The sequence below is a fragment of the Mesocricetus auratus genome, unplaced genomic scaffold (assembly GCF_017639785.1).
Source record: "Mesocricetus auratus isolate SY011 unplaced genomic scaffold, BCM_Maur_2.0 Super-Scaffold_100011, whole genome shotgun sequence".
In the NCBI taxonomy this organism is placed as follows: Eukaryota; Metazoa; Chordata; class Mammalia; order Rodentia; family Cricetidae; genus Mesocricetus; species Mesocricetus auratus.
In genome coordinates, this window is record NW_024429195.1 from 24,570,983 (window position 1) to 24,591,556 (window position 20,574).

Consider the following 20,574-nt stretch of genomic DNA (forward strand, 5'->3'; position numbering starts at 1 on the left):
AACATACACACACACACACACACACACACACACACACACACACACACACAGAGAGAGAGAGAGAGAGAGAGAGAAAGAGAGAGAGAGAGAAAGAGAGAGAGAATTTTTCAAAAGCTTTAAATTAAATAGTAATAAATTTACAGATGGCTCCTATAGAGTTACAAAGGCATAGGAATTCACAGATAGACTTTAGAGGTTTCAGTCTGATACCTACAGGTGTTACCTCTAAAGTTACTTCACACCCTCTGAGGTAGATGCAAGGTCATATCACTCATATAACCCCACTGTAGTCAAGTAATCATTTCGTAAGATCATGAATTATGATACCACACAGATGTACAGATGTCCTCAGCTCAGAGATCCCTTTGGAGATCATGGAGACTGCAGAAAATTGCTCCTCAGTGTTCATGCCTCCTTGTAGGGACAGACTGCATAGAGCAATAGGCCATGGTGGGGAGATATGGACCCCATGCCATTCAGCTCTTCCTGTTAACAGTCTGCCAGACCCCGGATCCCATCTTCTCGACTTCCTCCAGGCTTTGCTGGGTACCCCACAGATCCTAGCATCTTCTACAGAGCTTGCTTCCTTCTCTACTCTCCCATAGGTGTCAATCTAAACACACTTCTTAATCAATTCCAGGCTCACAGATTTCCATGACAAAGCTCTGGGAAGTTCAATCTATCACAGTGTTCATTTTCCTCTGTGTGAAACAAGGTTAATTTTCTGAAATGAAAATGAAAATATTTATAAAGAGGAAAATGCCATTCGAAGTTTAAATTGTGGCTAAATTTATTACTCATTTTATCCAGGTATTTCCCTAAACCAAGAGGTCACATCAGCCCTACCTCACTTAATATAATTCCAATAGTTATGCTAGTGAAAACATAAGGAGAAACTTTCCTCCCTTGTCTGGCTGGGAAAGACACTTTTCTTCCAAGTTCACTGGCCAGAATGAAGCTCTAATGTCCTCCGGGTGTGTATGGCCCAGTGTTTCTCCTGCTAATGAGTTTGTTCTCCAAACACAGGAGTGTTTGTTTTGTATCATTTGATGGTGCAGAGGACAGCTCTTGCCGCAGGCTGCTTGACCAAGTTTCAGGACTGTGGAGTTCGGAGTCAGTGGTAAAGCCCCGCAGTGTGTGACCTGTGAAAGACTGTTACCCTGTGCTTTTTAAATAAGCTGTCTGAAATATAGCCCCAGTGTCCTTACATAGATGTGGTTGCCTGCCATAACACCAGGTCAGTGTTTCAGAGATGTTCCTGCCTGCTGTTCCTTACGCCCACTGGCCTCTGGAGGACACGTATCTGAATACATTCATTTTCCTGTGTGTCCTCCTGCCTAAAGCCAGCAACTTTAAAAGTATGTGGTGCACAGAAACAGCTGACCTGAACAAGGGGGAGCTGATGAACCCCAGACTGATGGCTGAGAGGTCAGCATGGGACTGATCCAGACCCCCTGGAAGTGGGTGTCAGTGAGGATGCCTCTGCAATCTATGGGACCTCAGGTAGTAGATCAGTATTTATCCCTGTTGTACAAATGGACTTTGGGAGCCCATTCCACATGGAGGGATGATCTCTCAGCCTGGACACATGGAGGAGGGCCTAGGCCCTGCCTGGGATGATATGACAGACTTTGGAGATCCCCCATGGAGGGCTTCATACTCCCTGGGGAGCAAAGGGGCAATGAGGTGGGGGGTTGGAGGGCTGGTGGGGGTCAGGGGAGGAGGGGATGGAGAGGGAGCTGGCATTGACATGTGAAGCAAGCTTGTTTCTAATTTAAATAAATAAAAAAATAAGGTGGTGCAGATCTTCCACTGGTACTCAGAGGTCATCCCAGCTCTCCTTCTGTGAAGGACTATGAGTTCACTGAAGTGGGTTACTAAAGAAATCTAGTGCTCTGTAGTCATATCTATTTGCTACTACTTAGTGAGGAAATGGAAGCAAATAAATGGAAAGGAATATCTCTGAAACATCAATTAATATAAAGTGAATTACTTAAAGCTTGGAAATAAATCCTGGCTCTTAAGAGAATCTTTAAAAAATATTTGCATAGCAAGTAGACAAAGCAGTTCCATACAGCAGCCCTGTCAGTCAGCTGCTCTGAGCAGCGAGTAAAGTTCTCAAGGGGCTGAGGTACACCTCATGGATAGTCCATGATGCTTTCTATCCATCCCCACCTCTCTCTCTCTCTCTCTCTCTCTCTCTCTCTCTCTCTCTCTCTCTCTCTCTCTCTCTCACACACACACACACACACACACATACACACAGAGGGACAGAGACAAAGGAATAATGAAGGAAGAGAGAGAGAACCTGTGACAAGCTTCTTTAAGCTATCAGCTGTGCCCAGCTATCATGATATTCAATATGGCATTTAGCATGTTAATATAAAGTTTGTATAAAAGAAAAATGGCCCAAATATAGTTCAGATATGTGCCTTGCTCAATACTGAGATATTACATGGTAGTCACAGTAATCAAGACAATGTGACATCAAGACATACATGTGACAACATGGAAATGATCAGTTACTAGTAGAAAGAACATCATGAGTTAGAGGTTAAAGGATCGATTCATAGTAAGTGCTGTGTGACATTTTACATGTAAAGGGAGAGCTCTTTCTGTTCATTACTACCAACAAATAACAATGAGATACATTAAGGACTTACATAGTAATGCAAACACTTTAGATATCCACCTGTCAATGCAGAAGACCAGCTGTTACAGGAAAAGTTTTTGTACATAGACCCTACAATATATATCCTTAAGAATGATTAATTTGACTGCATTAAAATTAATTGTGTCTTGTTGATTGTGTCCTTTGTCTTACAGAGGCTTCTCAGTTTCAGGAGGTCCCATTTATTAATTGTTGATCTCAGTGTCTGTGCTACTGGAGTTATGTTCAGGAAGCAGTCACTTGTATCAATTTGTTCAAGGGTACCTCCCACTTTCTCTTCTAGGAGGTTCAGTGTGGCTGGATTTATGTTAAGGTCTTTGATCCATTTGGACTTAAGTTTTGTGCATGGCAATAGATATGGATCCATCTGCAATCTTCTACATGCCAGCATTCAGTTGTACCAACACCATTTGTTGAAGATGCTTTCTTTTATTCTGTTTTATAATTTTAGCTTCTTTGTCAAAAATCAGATGTTTGTAAGTGTCTGGGTTATTATCAGAATTTTCAATTCAATTCCATTGGTCTGCCTGTCCATTTTTGTGCCAATACCAAGCTGTTTTCAGGACTATAGCTCTACAATAGAGTCTGAAGTCAGGGATCCTAATGCCTCTGGAAGTTCCTTTATTGTCCTGGGTGGTTTGGCTATCTTGGGTCTTTGTTTTTCCGTATAAAGTTGAGTATTATTCTTTCAAGGTCTATGAAGAATTGTGCCGGTATTTTGATGGGGATTGCATTGAATCTGTAGATTGCTTTTGGCAAGATTGCTATTTTACTATGTTGATCCTACCTATCCAAGAGCATAGGAGATTTTTCCATTTTCTGGCCCACAGAATGGGCAGACATTCACTAACACCACATCTGACAGAGGGCTGATTTCCAAAATATACAAAGAACTCAAGAAGCAAGTCTCCAAAACACCAAAGGATCCAATTAAAAAATGGGTACAGAACTAAAAACAAACTTCTCAATAGAGGAATCTAAAATGGATTTTAGATACAGAGCAAAGAATTACTAGTTTATAATCCACACTATCAGAGATGCTAGGAAACAAGGAGAAGCCTAAGAGAGACATACATTGTCCCCTGGAGAAGGGGAAAGGGAAAAGATCTCCCTAGTTAATTGGGAACATGGGGGGGGGGAGAGGAGAGGGAGTTAGGAGAAAAAGAAGGGGAGAAGAGGAGGACATGAGGGAGCAGGAAGATTGAGTCAGGGAAAGAATAGAGGAGAGCAAGAAAAGAGATACCATAATAGAGAGAGTCATTATAGGTTTAAAGAGAAATCTAGTATTGGGAAAATTTCCAGAGATCCACAAGAATGATCCCAACTAACAATCTAAGCAATAGTTGAGCAGCTACCTTAAATGTCTTTCCCCAATAATGAGATTGATGATTCCCCATGGAAGGCCTCACCTTCCCCTGGGGAGCCCAAAGGGGATGGGATAGGGAGTTGGTGGGGGGCAGGGGAGGAGGAGAGGGAGAGGGAACTGAGGTTGAAATGTAAAACAAGGTTGTTTCTAATTTAAATAAAAAGGAAAAAAGTTAATTCTGTCTGTACCACATACGACACTGGAGCAAGAGTGTAAAGATGAGCCCTAGTGTTATGAGGAACCAAGAATTAATATTCAGAAGTATTATCAATCCTGTATATGGAATTTAAGTGAATGGGAAAATTAATTAACTAAACATCTCCAAAAGAGAATTCTCTGAGTTATTGGCGGGAATGTGTATAACCTGCTACCGTCATGTCACTGAACATTTTTTCATACTCTCATAATGTGCATCATGAGCTTATAGTCTGTTCCTCATTTCCATTTCTAGAGAGACATGCAGAAAAGTATTATGTATGTGCTTACTGCTCTAATTGGTGGTATGAATCTGGGAGAGTGGAGCCTAAAAATGAGTCTATCACATAACAGCCAACTTTATTCAGAGCATCAATTTATACTTTAATGGTAAAGAGGAGTCAGATGAGTAAGATATACAAACCCAATGGCAAGTGACACACGGCAAAAACAGGTTTTTCCATAGAGGCATGTGAATAAATAACAATAGCCCATTGTAATGAATAATTTAAAGTCAATTCACTCTTATCCACCAGTACACCTGGGAGGGGCATGAAAGCACATTCCAAGAACAATCCCATGCTTTTGAAGAAACTGAGATAGAATCTTGTCCTGTTCCCTTGGAGTTTTCTCACAAGCACTCAGAATTCCCCTCACAGGACTAAAGTCTTTGACTGTGTTCCCACAAATATCCATGTTTAGAAGATGCTAATAACAATGTATGTAAATTCCACTGTATTAGAAAGATGATGGGTTGTCCAGAATCTGTCAAGAGGACAATGAGTAAATAAGTTATTCTGAAACCTTCCAACAAATCCCCAAATAATTCGTTCATGTACTGAAAATAGTTAACCTTTGACAACCAAAACTATATGAAACAACATAATCACAAAGCAGAGACCAAGTATTTCTCTCATATATAATTCAAAATTGAGTAAAGTAACCATTATGTTTTCAGGGAAATAGATTTATAGAGAAAAATTACATAGAATGTAAGACTAATTCAACATCTAAAACACTGAACTTACAGGAAGGAAAGAATAATGTAGAATTCCAAAGTCATGGTCATTGTTAGGTTTCACTGTCAGGCCACTTGGAACCTATGTAATTTTGTATGTGAAATTTTAGGTGTATTCTCGATTTGTGTAAAGTATGTTTCATAAAAAGTCAGTTGTAAATTTAGTATGTGTTTGATATCTAAGTGACTGGTTATGCTGACTGTAGACCAATGGTAGAGTTGGATCCCTCTGAAGTGGTTTGTAGAGATTTGTTTTTTACTGAAGAAGTTTAATTGTTCTCCCAGAGGTTCTGCACTTGGAGGAAGTGACTTTGCACAGGTCCACATGTTCTCCCCCTTTGGTATCTCACATAGCAATGCAGAGAGACACTTAATAAACTTTGATTTGCACACTGTGTCATCTTCCTTCTCATATTATTTCATCTCTCTTCCTTCCTCCTCTTTCTTCTCCAGATAATACTTTTGAAAAATCAATTTAACTCTTTTCTGAGTGAAAATCCTCCTAGAGGCTGAATCTACGGTGCTTTGAGTTTTCCTCTCAAAGTATGCCAAAGTAGTTCTCCAAATTTAGTGGAAGAAGGAAGAGTCCTTAGCTACCAAGTGATTTCCCAGATGGCTTCCAGAGAGGCATCATGGTCTGTTGCTGGAGGTTTCTGTCTCTCCAGGTCATGCCACCCTTGAGCCCCAAATAAACACACAAAGACATATTAATTATAAAACTGTTGACAGATGACTAGGGCTTCTCATTGGCTAGCTCTTTTTCAATTATTAACCCATAACTACTAATCTATATATTTCTACATGGCCTTATCTTACCAGAGAACACCTGGAATGTTCTATCCTCCCAGTCTCTACATGGCATCCTCCTGACGGCCTGTCTCTACCTACCTTTCCCAGAATTCTCCTCATCTCCTACTTCTGCCTATCTTCCTGCCTCTATTGACCACACAGTGTTTTATTCATCAACCAATAAGAGAAACATATATACAGAAGGACATGCCCCATCAATGGTATCATCTTTTACCTGAAGTACTGACATCAAGGAGAAATGACCCTATGAATAAAAGCATGAAGGGCTGAGTAGATTCTGAGTGAGTGAAGTGGTTGTTGAAGGCCATAGTCAGATGCTCCAGAACCCAAACAAACAGCTGAGCATAGTTTTCTGGGTTTGTAACTCTAGCACTGGACAGGTAGAGACAAGATCTCATTGTCCATACAACCTAGCTTACTTGGCAGGCTCCAGGACAGTGAGAAACTATCTCAGAAAACAAGGTAGAGGGCTCCTGAGGAACCACACATGAAGTTGTTCTCTGGCCTCTACCTGCACTTGCACACATATCACACGCAAATGCAAATGAACACATGCATTGCAAACAAGCATGCACACATATAAAGAGACACAAACATGACAGAAGGATCTTCCTAACAAAGGATCAGTGTTACTACATGATTCTAGCCTTGAGATGATTAAAATGCTCAAAATCACATTTTCATTACATTTTTGTTTCTTTGGGGGACTTGCGTGTATGTGTGTGTAAACATGCCTTGGTGCACATGTAGAGGCAAGAGAACAACTTTGTCAGTTTTCTCTTTCCATGTGGATCCTGGAAAGGAAATTCAAGCTATCTGGCTTGTGGCAAGTGGCAATCTCATTGGCTCTACATCTTGATAATTTGGAGGTGGACATTTAATATTGTAATATATTGCCTAAGCAAGTAAGATGCTGAGGCAGATAAAAAGCAATCACCCCAGTTGGTCTCAGCACATTCGTTGTACTGGCCTGAGTTGCGAACTAATCTTCTGCAAGCTTTCCTTCTCATTTTCTTCTCTGTAACTACAGCATGACACACAGGCAGATCTATTTCATAGACAAGTACTTAGACAAACACTGGCAGGGCAGATTACCTGGAGAACTTCCCAGACAAACACCCAAATGTCACCTGATATCTGAAGGGGAATGGAAGAGCATCAATGTCCAGCAGAGTCTAGGATGGAGTCGTCACACGATTCACCATGCACTCTTCTGTTCAGACGACCTCTTCCAAAATCACAACAAAAATACAATCCATCTAGACCCAGTCATAAGTTTAAGACAAGTAAAGAAATCAAATGATGTCCGGTCAGTGAGGAGAGGGGAACACTGATTCATTGCTGGTGGGGGTGTAAACCACTAGTACAGCTGCTGTGGAAATCAGGGTGGGGGGCCCCAAAATTCTATATCTACCACACACTCCAACTGTAGCACTCCTGGGTATATACCCAAAAGACTCCACAGTCTACTACAGAGATATTTATTCATCATCCACATTCAGTGCTGCTGTAGTCATAACAGCCAGGAAGGGGAACAGCCTAGATCTCCATCAAATGAAGAATGCATCACAAAATGTTACATTGACACAACAGAAAACTACTCAACTGTTAGGAGAATCAAAATTTAAAATTTTTCAAGAAAATAGATGGAGTTGGAAATAATCATTCTGTGTGAGGTCACCATGCGTCTTGTTTCCTCACATCTGTGGATGCTAGATTTGAATGACATGTATGTTTCATTTGGAGTACTCATAGAGGTCAGGAAATTGGGAAGGATCATATGGGGAGGGGCTTCCAAGGGAGTAGAGAGAGAACACAATGGTATAAAAGGTAAAGGAGAATAACAAACAGGGGTGGGAGAGAGGTCAAAGTAGAGGATAGAATATGAGGAGGAATAACTAACATTAGAGACCTTTTGATAAAGTCATATGGAAACATGCTTCTGTAGAATATTTTTTAAATTATTTATATACACATATGTAAAAAAGAATTAACGTGGAGTTACTTATAGCAGGACACAAATATCTCTACTAGACACACAGAACAACAAATTTAAAAGCCCAGTTAACTCTTTTAGAGATTTTGCCCAGTGAGGTCTTATATATACCAGCCTATTGACAACATTCTTGAAAGAAGGGGAAGAGAAAAATGTTATTATTACAATCTCAATTTTTTAAAAAGTAATCAAATCTGGGCATTGGTGGTGCATGCCTTTAATCCCAGCACTTGGGAGGCAGAGGCAGGCAGATTTCTGTGAGTTTGAGGCCAGCCTGGTCTACAGAGCGAGTTCCAGGACAGCTTCCAAAACAAATCAGAGAAACCCTGTGTTGAAAAAAAAAAACAAAAAAAGTAAGCAAAAAAAATCACTCCATGAAATGTAACCCACATCCAGCACTGTTATCAGACCCAAGAACCTGTGGTTAGACATTTTATAGGCCTGGGGGTGGATAAACTACTATTACTCTGGACATAGTATTAAGCTGAAACCTAATGGTATCATTATGCATATAAATAAGTGCATCTGTCAACCCTAACCAGAAAAGTTTCTTGATAGCTGATAGACAATACAAGGACCTAGAAATACTCATGGTACAGAAAATAAAAGGCTGTAGAATTCCCACCTCTAAATGGAACATCAATATCACACCCCTCTTCCCAAGACTCAGGGATCATTGCAGAAGAGGGGTTGAAAAGATAGTAAGAGTCAAAGGCAGTGGATACCTTAAGGAAAGAGTGTTTCTCAGACACAACAGGGCAGCTGCACACATGAACTCATGGGGGTCGCAATAGCATGCATAAGACCCACACAAGCTTGAGTCCGATAAAATCCATGTATGAAAGGGGGAAGGATGGAGATGAACTCTGACCACTAGCAGAGGAGCTGTTGACAGCTGATAGCTACTGAATGAGACAGTCTATTTTCTTTAAAGTTGTGGCCCCTGATAGGCTGAACATTTTCCATTGGATCCTAGACATCTCAGAGTGAACAGGAAATGTGAATGGGACTTGTTGGGCTTAGATGACACAAAGTTGGATGGGTATGGAAGGCAGAGTAGATCTGGGAGAATTAAAAAGACAAACAAACACACACACACACACACAGAGAGAGAGAGAGAGAGAGAGAGAGAACAAAGTAATGCCTATGTGCCTGTGTGTTAACACCCAATGAGACCCTAACCATATGCAGACTGTCATCCATGCCTCAGCATGGACTGCACACTTCAAAGTAGAGCCCAGTTAAACATACTTGCAGTGCAATGTGAAGGTTAAAGATATCTTTCATTTAGGCAGATCTTTCTTCATCAATACATTCCCATTTTACTTTATCTCTCACAGTTGTTAAATAAAGTCTGTGCACTGCCTTTAAAGAAAAGCTGCAGCAAAAATAACAAAAGCTCAGATCTTTTAGCTAATTAGGTGACTTCCTTTGCTTCTGTCACTGCAAAGAGAATCCAGTCAAATATGAGGGTCCTTCCATAAACATGAACACAATTCAGCAAAAACTGAAGGGGATCAGCACCTCACTCCCTCATAGGGTGTAGGCTGACCAGCAAAGACCCAAGGAAACACAAATCAAAGGTGTTTCCCTCCATCCTGTGCTGGACCTACTGTTCCACTCCTGACTATATCTCTATGAAACAGGAAAAGAAATGAAGGAATGAAGAACAGAACAAGGGGAAGGGAAGGGAAGGAGGGAGAGAGGATGGAAGCAGAGGTGGGGGTATAAGTAACTGAGTCATCAGCACTCCATGCCTCGAGGTCCCATTGGCTTCCAGAGGCCTGTCTCTAAACTTCTCTAGAAATTCAGAAGAGTTTTCATAGATAATTTTCCAGATACTCACATTCCACTGGAATATCAACTAGAGTCTTATGTCTAGGACAATATCAGATAAAGTCCTGCCTGAGGGGAGCACTCTGACCCATTTACTTTCTGATTCCCACATTTTTGATCTTTTGTTTTTGATTCCACCCAGAAGCTTGCATATATCTCAAAAATTTTGTCTAGAACTTTGATGTCTCCTAAATACCCATAAATCACTGCTGGGCGATTCTAACCGTTTCATGTGTTGTCACATGAACTCCCATGTGAAGATTCATTCCTGGACTTATGCAAATGTAAATGAAACGTAGGACTAAGTCTCCTTACCCTAGTCTCTGTACTCACACCCCAAGGCAGTAACAAGGACAAAGCAGCAAGTAAGGCTGGTCTGGTCCCTTCTGAGTAGCTTTGCCTGGCTTCATGCTGGTCCTAGGTCTGCATCTGTCCTCAAACTCCTTTTGAGAGTCAAACACACAAACATTAAGAGGTGGCTCTGAGTCTCCACTGAGGACCCAAGCTACTTCAATTTGATATCATTTTCCTTAGAAGAGATTCTAGGGAGATAAAACAATGAAATGTTTGAGGTAATCAAGCAAGATGGCCTGCCTGGGTTATTAGCAACCAGGAAACTGGCCCCATGTCTACAGGAATAATCTATAAGTGAGGAAGTACCAAATAGGATGTGTGTGCCTATGGTATGGGAGAAGATGTGGTATTTTACTTAAACTGCATTTAGTAAGGGATTGACTCTCTAGGTGTGAGACTTGGATGCGGGGTTACATGGAAAATATATGCACAGTAGAAGAAAACAAACACTGGGCAAGAAGTGCCATTGAAATCCAATGCATGCAGAAAACCAATGATCAAACTAAAAATCAGTCTTTCACATGGAATTTCAGAGTTGGACCATCATTGCCTTCCATATATTAACCATGGGCTTCCAAACATGGTCCTCTGTAACAGCTGTTGAATGAAGCTGAATTCTGAAACAAACAGTTATGCTCGTATTACCCTGCCTGTGAACTGCTCCGGCCTGCTCCCAACAATAATAATAGAGAGTATGCTACATTTTTTCCTTATACAGAGGAGAATTGTGTGAGAAATTTACTCATGACAAGCTCACTACTTGTCAGGGGAACAGTAAGGGCTGCCAGTGTGGACAACGGAGTAATGCTGTGTAGAAGTTGTGCTTATTCTTCAGATCCTCAGGGCTCCCAGTGTGGACAAAGGAAGAATGCTGTGTAGAAGTTGTCTTTATTCTACAGATTCTCTTAATGCTGCTGACACTGCAAACAGCAGTCAGAGCCGAAGTTTCATAAGCCTGTGAGGAGCAGGAGGTTCTTCCTCTATTGAGGGCTTCCTGACTTTTTGCATCACTTCGCTATCAGAACATACTGATGAAATCATACAATTTTCAAAAACATTTATCTACTTATTTTTGGAAAATTTTTACATGTATATAGTGTAATTGAGCAAATCCACCCCCACTCCTACCTTATACCCAGCAACTCCTACCTTATACCTTCTAATACACTCCCCTCTGAGCTGCCCATCTTCTTTTCTTATTTATAGCCCAATGAGTCTAAACTAGTGTTACGCATATGTGCTTGTGTATGGGTAAATGCACTGAGGCAAGGGAAACCTGTCACTATCCACCCATCCCCAAAGAAAAGTTTCTCACACCCCCCCTACAGCCATGGACTGCCATTAGCTCCTCAGCTAGGGAATGGGCCTCATGAGACCCTTCCCCACTCATGTTGTAATTGTTAACTTGCTTGGTCTTGTGGCAGTCTTGTGCAAGTAAACATAGTTCCTTTGAGTTCAAAAATACTACAGCCATGTCAGATACCCTTCTACTGTGTTCCCATGGTGGTGTTGATATAGATGCTTATTTGGTACCCTCTCTTTCATCCTTTACCCTCTCTCATTCTCTCTCCTCTCCTTTTCTCTCACTTGCTGTCCATCCTTCTCATTCTCCCTCTTTCTCTCACCTTTTTCTCCCTCTCTCTTTCATTCCTCTCCTGATCAGTTGCTTTCTCAACATTTTGAATGGTTATGAGTCTCTGTAGTTACCAGTACTCCCTGCAATAAGGGGTTTCTCTGACTAAAATTTAAAGGAGCATCAATCTGTGGTTATAAACATACATATTTAGAAAACTAGTTAGAAAAATAAAGTCAGTAGGTCCTTAAGATCTTTTACATCCCCATATAAAAGTTTTGAACATATTTACATAGCCATTATTTCCTTCTGTGGAATAGATCTCAAATAAAATCAAGAGATCAGTGGTTAACCCATAAACAGTCATGCCACTATTACATCAATGAACATATCTTGCCAGATAGGTTGATACCATATCATGAAGGGTACAGTGGTATCTAAAACCATTGGTATTTTCCTCTCTCACCTGCCTACATAATGCTTTCCAGCACCATGAACAATATTCAGTAAGGAGAGCATTTCTTGGTTAGTCCAATACTGGTTTCTCTGTGTCTATCACTTTAGTGTGTGGTGTCTTCAGCAAAAGAGTCTTACTATCTACTTATGATGAACAACAAATAGCAATAATAGCCAATATTTTTGAGTGCCTCTAAGATCTCTGACCAATCAATAAGAAAACATTTCTGGTGTGGCACTGAAATTTTCCTATAATAACCAACGTCTTCTAGGATGAACACTGTTCACCCAGGCAAGTACGTCTTTATACATCCAAAGGTAGGAATACCTAGAAGCAGAAATTTTCAAGAAGGTAGAGGAGTGGTGGGAATGAGGAGAGCAAGGAGCAGGGAAAATCCTAGCCACACAAATGCTCATAAAGAAGCTATTTAGGAAACTGTAATCCTAAAACCCAATAAAATACACTAGAAGAAGACAGAAGAACAGATGTGAGATGAAAGAACAGGAAAAACGCATGCTGGGGATTCAAGGTTTGATCTGGGATGAGGGTGGGGTGAGGAATGAAAAATTATGAGGTAGGTTAGCCAAAACCACAATTGTACAATGTTTAATGATTAGTTATGCCTCAGTTTTATTATATATAAATACATTATAAAACAAATAGCAAAGTGCCTAGAACATCTTGATGTTTAGTGAATGCTAATTAGCTACATACTCTTCCTTCTAACCAAAACCTCATAAGCACTTGTGTCTCCTACCCAGGGCCACTTTGACGCGTTTGGTGCACCTGGGGATAACTCACATCTTTACCCTTACTAAATTAATCACAGTTAACCCAGAAAGAATCAAACATTAAGGAGAAAGAAAAGTGTATAAAAAGGTGAAAAATTCGGGAAAGTAAATAATAAATACTCTTAAAAACAAAGAAACCAAACCAGACATTCAATGATTTTACTATCCTAAACCAGAGAACTCTTGCCCTAACTTTGATTCTTGCCTTTTTGGCCTATTATATTTAATAAAACAAAAAGTCTTGATCTTTATAACTTGAACATATCTTTAAAGTAGAAAGAAGTGAAGAAAAATACATTGAAAAGAAGGAACTAAATTTAACCATGCCCTGGCTCTTTGGACTCCTAATGATTCTGTATGGTTTTGTGCTTACACCCAAACTCGCCATCACAGCATCCAGGAGAAGGAAAATGCTCCCTGAACTCACCTGTAAATGCCTCAGAAGTACCAAGTCCTTGTAACTCCAGTGCCTCTCAGGACCCTGTATCTCTCCCACTTGGAGAACTATCAAACACATGGTTGAAAAATGATGGCACCTCTAACCAACAACCCAGTATGTCAGCACCACAGGCTGGGCCTGGTTCTACTTATGTGGAGTGACTTGGGTGATACAACCCTTTTAACACCAGCTCAGGTCCCTAAGTCCCTTTCACTCTATAGCCCTGCATTTCAGACTTCTCCCTTGAGTTTCTGTTCTGACTTTGTTCCATGATAGACTATAAACTATAATCTGAAGGAAAAAAACAAAAAAGAAGATTCCTCTCCTAGCTGTTTTTGGTCATGGTTTTTTGGCACAGCAATAGAATGAAAACTAGGACAAAGCACATTCAGTAATGTTCTTATTATACATCTCTCTGAATTAATCATGAGTCTTCCATTATCAGGGCAAAGTCCTACTGAACTTGCAATTGTTTGTACTTTGTGGCCATAAATTCAAAAGACTGCCTTTCTTGCCTCACTTAACATTGTAGAGCTCTGCGTGATGAACAGCTCACCCTATAGTAGCTAGATAGAAAGAGTTTAGGGAAACTAAGTTATCATCCCCCAACTATTCATGTATGCAGATGAGCAATTAATCTTATTTTACTGAAATAGTTTCTACTTCACAAATTACAGACTAGAGAATCTTAAGTAATGAGTCTAATTCATTTTTGCTTTTGAACAAAGCATTTTGTAATTGTAGAATTTTAAAGAAAAAGATTTGATGGCTATAAATTTGATGTCCCTACTAGTCTCACACTCAACCTCAACAGATGTGTAGAATATATATACATACATACATGTATAATAACAGATGGAAAGATAAAGAAGAAGCTGAGGTATATGGCTATGATTATATTTACTATAACAGAACACAGTGTTAAGAGGGTGTCCTGTTTATTTTTACTTTTCTCACTGAAACATTTAACAGAAGCATAGTTGTTCTATTCCTTCAGACTTGTGAAGAAGAAATGAGCCAATCTGGAAAGAAAAATCCAGTTCACTTTTCTTAGTATAGTTTTGTATGGCAACCAAGCAGAATTTTAAAAATACAATTGCTTATGATAGATCCTCAAAAATATTTATGCCCATAATTTAGCAATTCATCAAATGGCAGTTTTAAATGCCACATGAGTGTCTTTCTGTTTCTTTCTTTAAAAGAGTAATTTTTAAAGATAATACTACATTTACTCATCAAAGGAGGTTAGTTCTTTTGGAAATGTCTTAATTTAGCTGAATTAATTATCTTCTAAGTAAATAATATATTGTTAATTAAATACAACATGCAAATTAGTTTTCCTTTAGGATATATTTGAATTGGGGAATCTACCTCACATCTTTGAGCAAACTAGCTGACACCCCGAGGCGTATCACTTGTTATGTGGTGAGGCTGAAATGAAGGCGCTGAGCCACTGGGCGCACATGAGAGAGTGTATTCACACAGCATCCTTGCTCTAAACAGCAGGGACCTGAGGTGAGGGCTCTCCAGACAGAGTGTGGGTGAGTGAGATTCCCAGCAAGGGAAGCAAAAGAAACTCAGAGCAGCGAATGAATCATGACTCCAGGTCTAAAACAGCCTAAACCATTCACACACAATATTCCAGGATAGACTGTTAATGCTTCTAAAGTGATTCTCTGAGGAAGTTTTACATATTCAGTGAAGCTGCAAACATTGAAAAGTAAAGAAAATATAAATCTGAGATTCAAAGTCCTGCTTCAGCACGCATGGATGTTTAGAAGATGCACAGTGGAAGGTTACTCCCCTGGCCTCAGATGCTGTGTGCACATCAGGTACCTTGGGTCATTGTTATATGATGAAAAACAACTGATTAGACGATGAAGTGATACAAGTGGCCTTTGTCTGATTCATGGTAAGAGTATGCGATGAGAAATGGGTAGAAATAATCCAGTTTTGTGTAAGGCTCAACTGAAAAATGAAAAACAAAAAAGTAGAATGTGTCGTGGCCAAGCCATCTCCTCCAGATTTATATGTCAAAATTCTAAATTCAGTATGAAATCTGGGCCTTAGAACTCCCTTTCTTCCATGGTTAGGGCAAAGGCAATGTCTGGTCTTGTAAATAGAAAAGGATCAAATGTGAAAAAACTACTACACAAAAGCAAAGAAATAAGAAAAGTATAAACCCATGCTAATCTCATCAAAGTCACTGGCAGGGCATGGCACTAATGTAAGAATGATTAATAGTTGCTACAATATCTTTGCAATAATAGAAAAGCGCTGAGCAAGGACCAGTTTTACATGTTAAATGGCTCAGAGATACCTGATGAGTGATCTGGTCATCTTTAAATGACAACATTGAGCAATTTTAGGGAAAGAATTTCAAAAGTTCAGCATCCAAGTGTGATGTGTCCATCAAGGAAGACCTCAGTGGGAAGATCTTGCTTAGAAAACCCTTGGGTTTCTGCTTCAAACCTCTGTGCAGTTAAGTTATGTCGCTGCATACATGTGCAGGAAAGGCAGCAGCTGTGCAGCAAAGCCAGAGGCCGTGCAGGCATGTTATCATGCACACAGTGCACAAAAGCCAACAGCTATAGGGAAAATGTGTAAAAGAATCAACCCTCAGATCACCTGAATGCTACCTAGTCCAGACACTCAAGTTTGCTGTGAGTTTCTGTCACTCGCAAACGAGTACAGACTTGGGATATGGCTCAGTCTGTAAAAGGCTTGTCTGGCAAAAAACAGGAGTCTGAGTCCAATCCCTAGATCTCATGGAAAAATCCAGGTTGTGGTAGCATGTGCATGTTACCCAAGCACTAGGAGGCAGGAACGTCCTTAGGCTTCACTGGCCAGCCAGTCTCTCTTATTTGGTGAGACCTGTGGTGATATCTTTGTGTGATCCAACAAATAAAACTTCCTGAAGATCAGAGTGCAGAGCTAAGCCACTAGATAGCCATAGAGGCCAGGAAACGGTGGCACACACCTTTAATCCCAGCACTCGGCAGGCAGTGGCAGATGGATCTCTGAGTTCAAGACCACACTGGGCTACGCGAGATCGATCCAGTGTAAAAGAGAAACAGAGCCAGACAGTGATGGCTCACACCTCTAATCCAAATACGTGGGAACTAGGAAGATGGAGACCAGAAGGGCTATGGCTGGGTGGAGAGATGTGTATAAGGTGGGAGAGACAGGAGCTCATTGCATTTAGTCTGAGGATTCCTAGAGACAGAATTGCTCCTTTGGTCTAAGGAACTGGTAGCTTTCAGTATTTACCCTTATATCTGACTCTGGGTTTTTATTATTAAGACCAAACAGAATTTGAGCTGCAGAGACTCTCTCCAGTAAATGTAAATAATAAATAATTTAAAAGGGGAAATCACTTACAAAATGACAGAAAAGATTGCACTCTGGCCTCTGCACATATGTGCATATACAAGTGAGTATATACAAACACACACACACATACACACACACACACACACACACACAGGAGGAAGGGACAGAGAGCAAGTGAGGGGGGGAGAGAAAGGAGAGAGAGGGAAGGAAGAGAGAGAGGGAGATGAGAGAGAAAGACTGAACTTTACTTTTCCCTGTGTCTTAGCTGAAGCACAACCAACCCGTACAGAACAGACCATCACCCTCAGTGTTTGCCTGCCTAGTCAGACAGACACACATACACACACGATGTAAAATAAAATCAAAATGCTTCCTCTATGAACTCTCAGTGCAAGCCAAGGCATACATATGGAGCCTATAACAACTTGCAGGAGTCGGTTCCCCACCACCACCACCCCCCACCCCAGCCCCACCCCGCCGTGGGTCCAGGATGGCTCTCAGGTTGTCAGGCTCGGCAACAAATACCCTTACATTCTGAACATATATTTTCAGTCCATAAACAAAAATAAATCAATTGAAAGTTATGCTTCCCTTATTTGTATCATCATAGAAATTAATTTGTTATTTCCTAAGGACAATGAAAACTTGAACTTTTTGTCTGTAACTATTCTCTGACTTCCAAATATTAAGCTTGAAGTGCAAGTGGGAAAACCCATCATGTTTAGAAACAAATGTTCACTGAATTAAATATAATTATGCATCTTAACAGACAATGGAATTTTCCATTTAGTGCAAACATATCTGTCTCATCGATAGAGACTAGTATCTTCTTCACTGCCTTGCTTGTTCATCTAGATTTTTTTTAATCAATCACAGAATCATTGCAGTCCTCCAGAACTGGCATCTTTAATATTGAAATTATCTTGTAGCTTCAGTCATTGAACAGCCATGTTTGAAGTCATATAAGGCAACAAATCACTTGAAAATACTAGTTGCTGCTTCATCATTGAAGCCCATCTGCTTTTTGTTCAGTCCTCCCAGGAAAAGTCATGTTTTTATTTTCAGTGTTCAGTATCAAACCTATGGTCTTGACCAGTGTAGTGGGCAATAGTTCAACCATGCCCCACAAGCATCCTTTGGGTTATTTTCTTTAGTCTACAAAGTAAGTTTCACTATGGAATTTTCATATGTATCTAGCTATGTTCAACCACCACCAACCCGCATCGTCCCTAGCCCCCTGCTCCCACACCTGTTATAGAATATTAATGTGTGTTGCATTAATTTAACAATGTAAAGATGTGTTGCCTTTGTTTATGCTGCGTTTGTTTAAATATGTGAGGCTGTGTTATCATGCATGCCTAACACCCGATGGTCTAATAAAGAGCCCAACAGCCAACAGTGAGGCAGAGCAAAGGATAGGTGGGGCTCGCAGGCAGAGAGTATAAATGGAACATGGAGGAACAATAGGAGAGGAGTACACCAAGGGCCAACCATGGGTTAAGAGTGAAAGTAAGACATACAGAAGTAAGAAAAATCCCAGAAGCAAAAGGTGGTTGGGGTGATTTAAGTAAAGCAAATCTGGCTAGAAACAAGCCCAGATACGGTTGGGCATTTATAAGTAAGAATAAGACTCTGTGTGTGTGCTTTATTTGGCAGCTGGGTGGAGGGCACCCAAAAGATGAAGAGTAAAAAACCAACAATAACATTGTGGCATTCCAACACGGGGCTAGAGAAAAACAACTACACAAGCCTGCTTAACCCCTTCTGCCCCCGTATTTTGCCTTTATGTTCATATCATCTGTGCTGTTATTACCACCCCACAAATGCTCTCTCCCCTCTCACGGCTCTCTAGCTTCCTGGCCTTGTCTCTGTACACCCACTCACACACACAAACACACAACATAAAGCGTAGCAGCCAAGATCAACATCTGAGATAGAACATGTCATGTTTGTCTTTGGGGGTGTGAGTGAACTCACTTTATGTAGTGTTTTATACTTACAGCAATTTCTTTAGAATTTCACAGTTTTTGTTTAAGTCTGAATAAAGGTCCATTTTGTATACACCTCAAAATTTTATTACCTGTTTCTTCGTTATCAGACATCTCTGCTGCATTTTGCATCCTCAGAGCAAGGATGAACCTATCCTTGCTTTCTCTCCTTTCTACACAGATGGCCTCATCAAAGAAAAGTTCCTTGATTTTAGTCACCTGTCCTGAGAGTTCTTCCAGTAAGATGGCTACTATTAAACCTGAGTCTTCCCAAAGACTTTATGACTTTTCCAACTGTATTATCTTGCAGCTTAGAAGATACCTGTGACACTTGGAAAAACACTATCAAAATACGTTTGTCTGAGAATCACTGACTCTCTCCTGCCATACAAACTTCTCACACAAAGCACCAAGTTCTAAGGAACGTTGGGTGTCTAAAGAGTGACCACCTTTCATTCATTCATCCCATTTTTCCCAGGTTTGTGGTTCAGAGGCTTAAGGAAAAAACATCAGGACCCAGACCTGCAGCAAGCATCCCAGACTTATTTGTCTAAGTATTTCTACCTTCTTTCCTTCCAAACGTACTTTTTTCTTCCACAAGCAATTTTTGTATCCTGTGTTGAGCAGTGTTGCATTTCATGTTCACCTGCTGCTTCAGATCTAGCAACCTCATTGCTTATGAACCGTGTAATAGTGGAAGGCACATTGGTGTTCGCTTTGATGTGAGATGTTTATTGCACCTGAGGTGGCATTAATCGGGCTTGCTTCTGATCATGTCACACACAATAAAGCATGGATCATTGCATCTAGAGCACAGACTGGCTCATGAAGTTTACAGAAGTCTGTCTGTCCTTTCATGTGAAACCGACTTTTAATGAAGCAGAAAGGGAATATAGAATTATGTGCTCCCCTCAAATATAAAAGATTAAATTATAACCATTGGAAACTGTGTGTGTGTGTGTGTGTGTTTGTGCGCGCACACAAAAGCACTTGGGCAAACTCACACGCACACACACACACACACACACACATGCACACATGCATGTGAACATGCACATAGAGTAAGAATTACCATAAACAATGCATTTACCTTTTAACGTGTGAAATCCTAAATATGTCAGTCATTGTTCATCATCTTGTCAGTGGCAAGTGGTTCCTGTGATTTTCCTATGAATTTATTTCAAACAGAATGAGAATGTTGTATCAGTGGGTTAGAAGAGGACTACAGAGCAAAATCGAATATGCGCAGAAATCAAGTTCAAACTCTTGTCTTTGAGTCCTTTATACTTGCTCAAAAGTTACACTGTTAGCCGGGCGGTGGTGGCGCACGCCTTTAATCCCAGTACTCGGGAGGCAGAGGTAGGCAGATCTCTGTGAGTTCGAGGCTGGGCTGGACTGACAGCCTTGAAAATAGTACAGAGAAACCCTGTTTCGTAAAAACCAAAAAAAAAAAAAGTTACACTGTTAAATTTTTGTAGTGCTGAGAATCAAACCCAAGGTCTTGAACAAAAAAGAAATATAATCAGTGGAAGCTTATTTTTATGACACTTAATGCATAGAATCATGTTTAAAATTCTTAAGGGAAAAGAGTGTTTAGCTAACAATTTTTCTTTGGATTTGTGTGTGTGTGTGTACAGCTATTTCTGTGTATAAAAGTGTTATAGCCAGTGTGTGAGTTTGTGGATGTCTGAAGCTACTTCAACATGTCTCCCTTGATTGTTTCTCCACCTTATTTTATTTTATTTAT

The 20,574-nt window shown here is 40.3% G+C and overlaps 1 pseudogene; it reads left to right on the top strand.

Annotated features, from left to right (window-relative positions):
* Positions 1-7,091: 7,091 nt before the first annotated feature.
* On the top strand, positions 7,092-7,363 carry LOC101839552 (annotated as a pseudogene).
* The last annotated feature ends 13,211 nt before the right edge of the window (positions 7,364-20,574 follow it).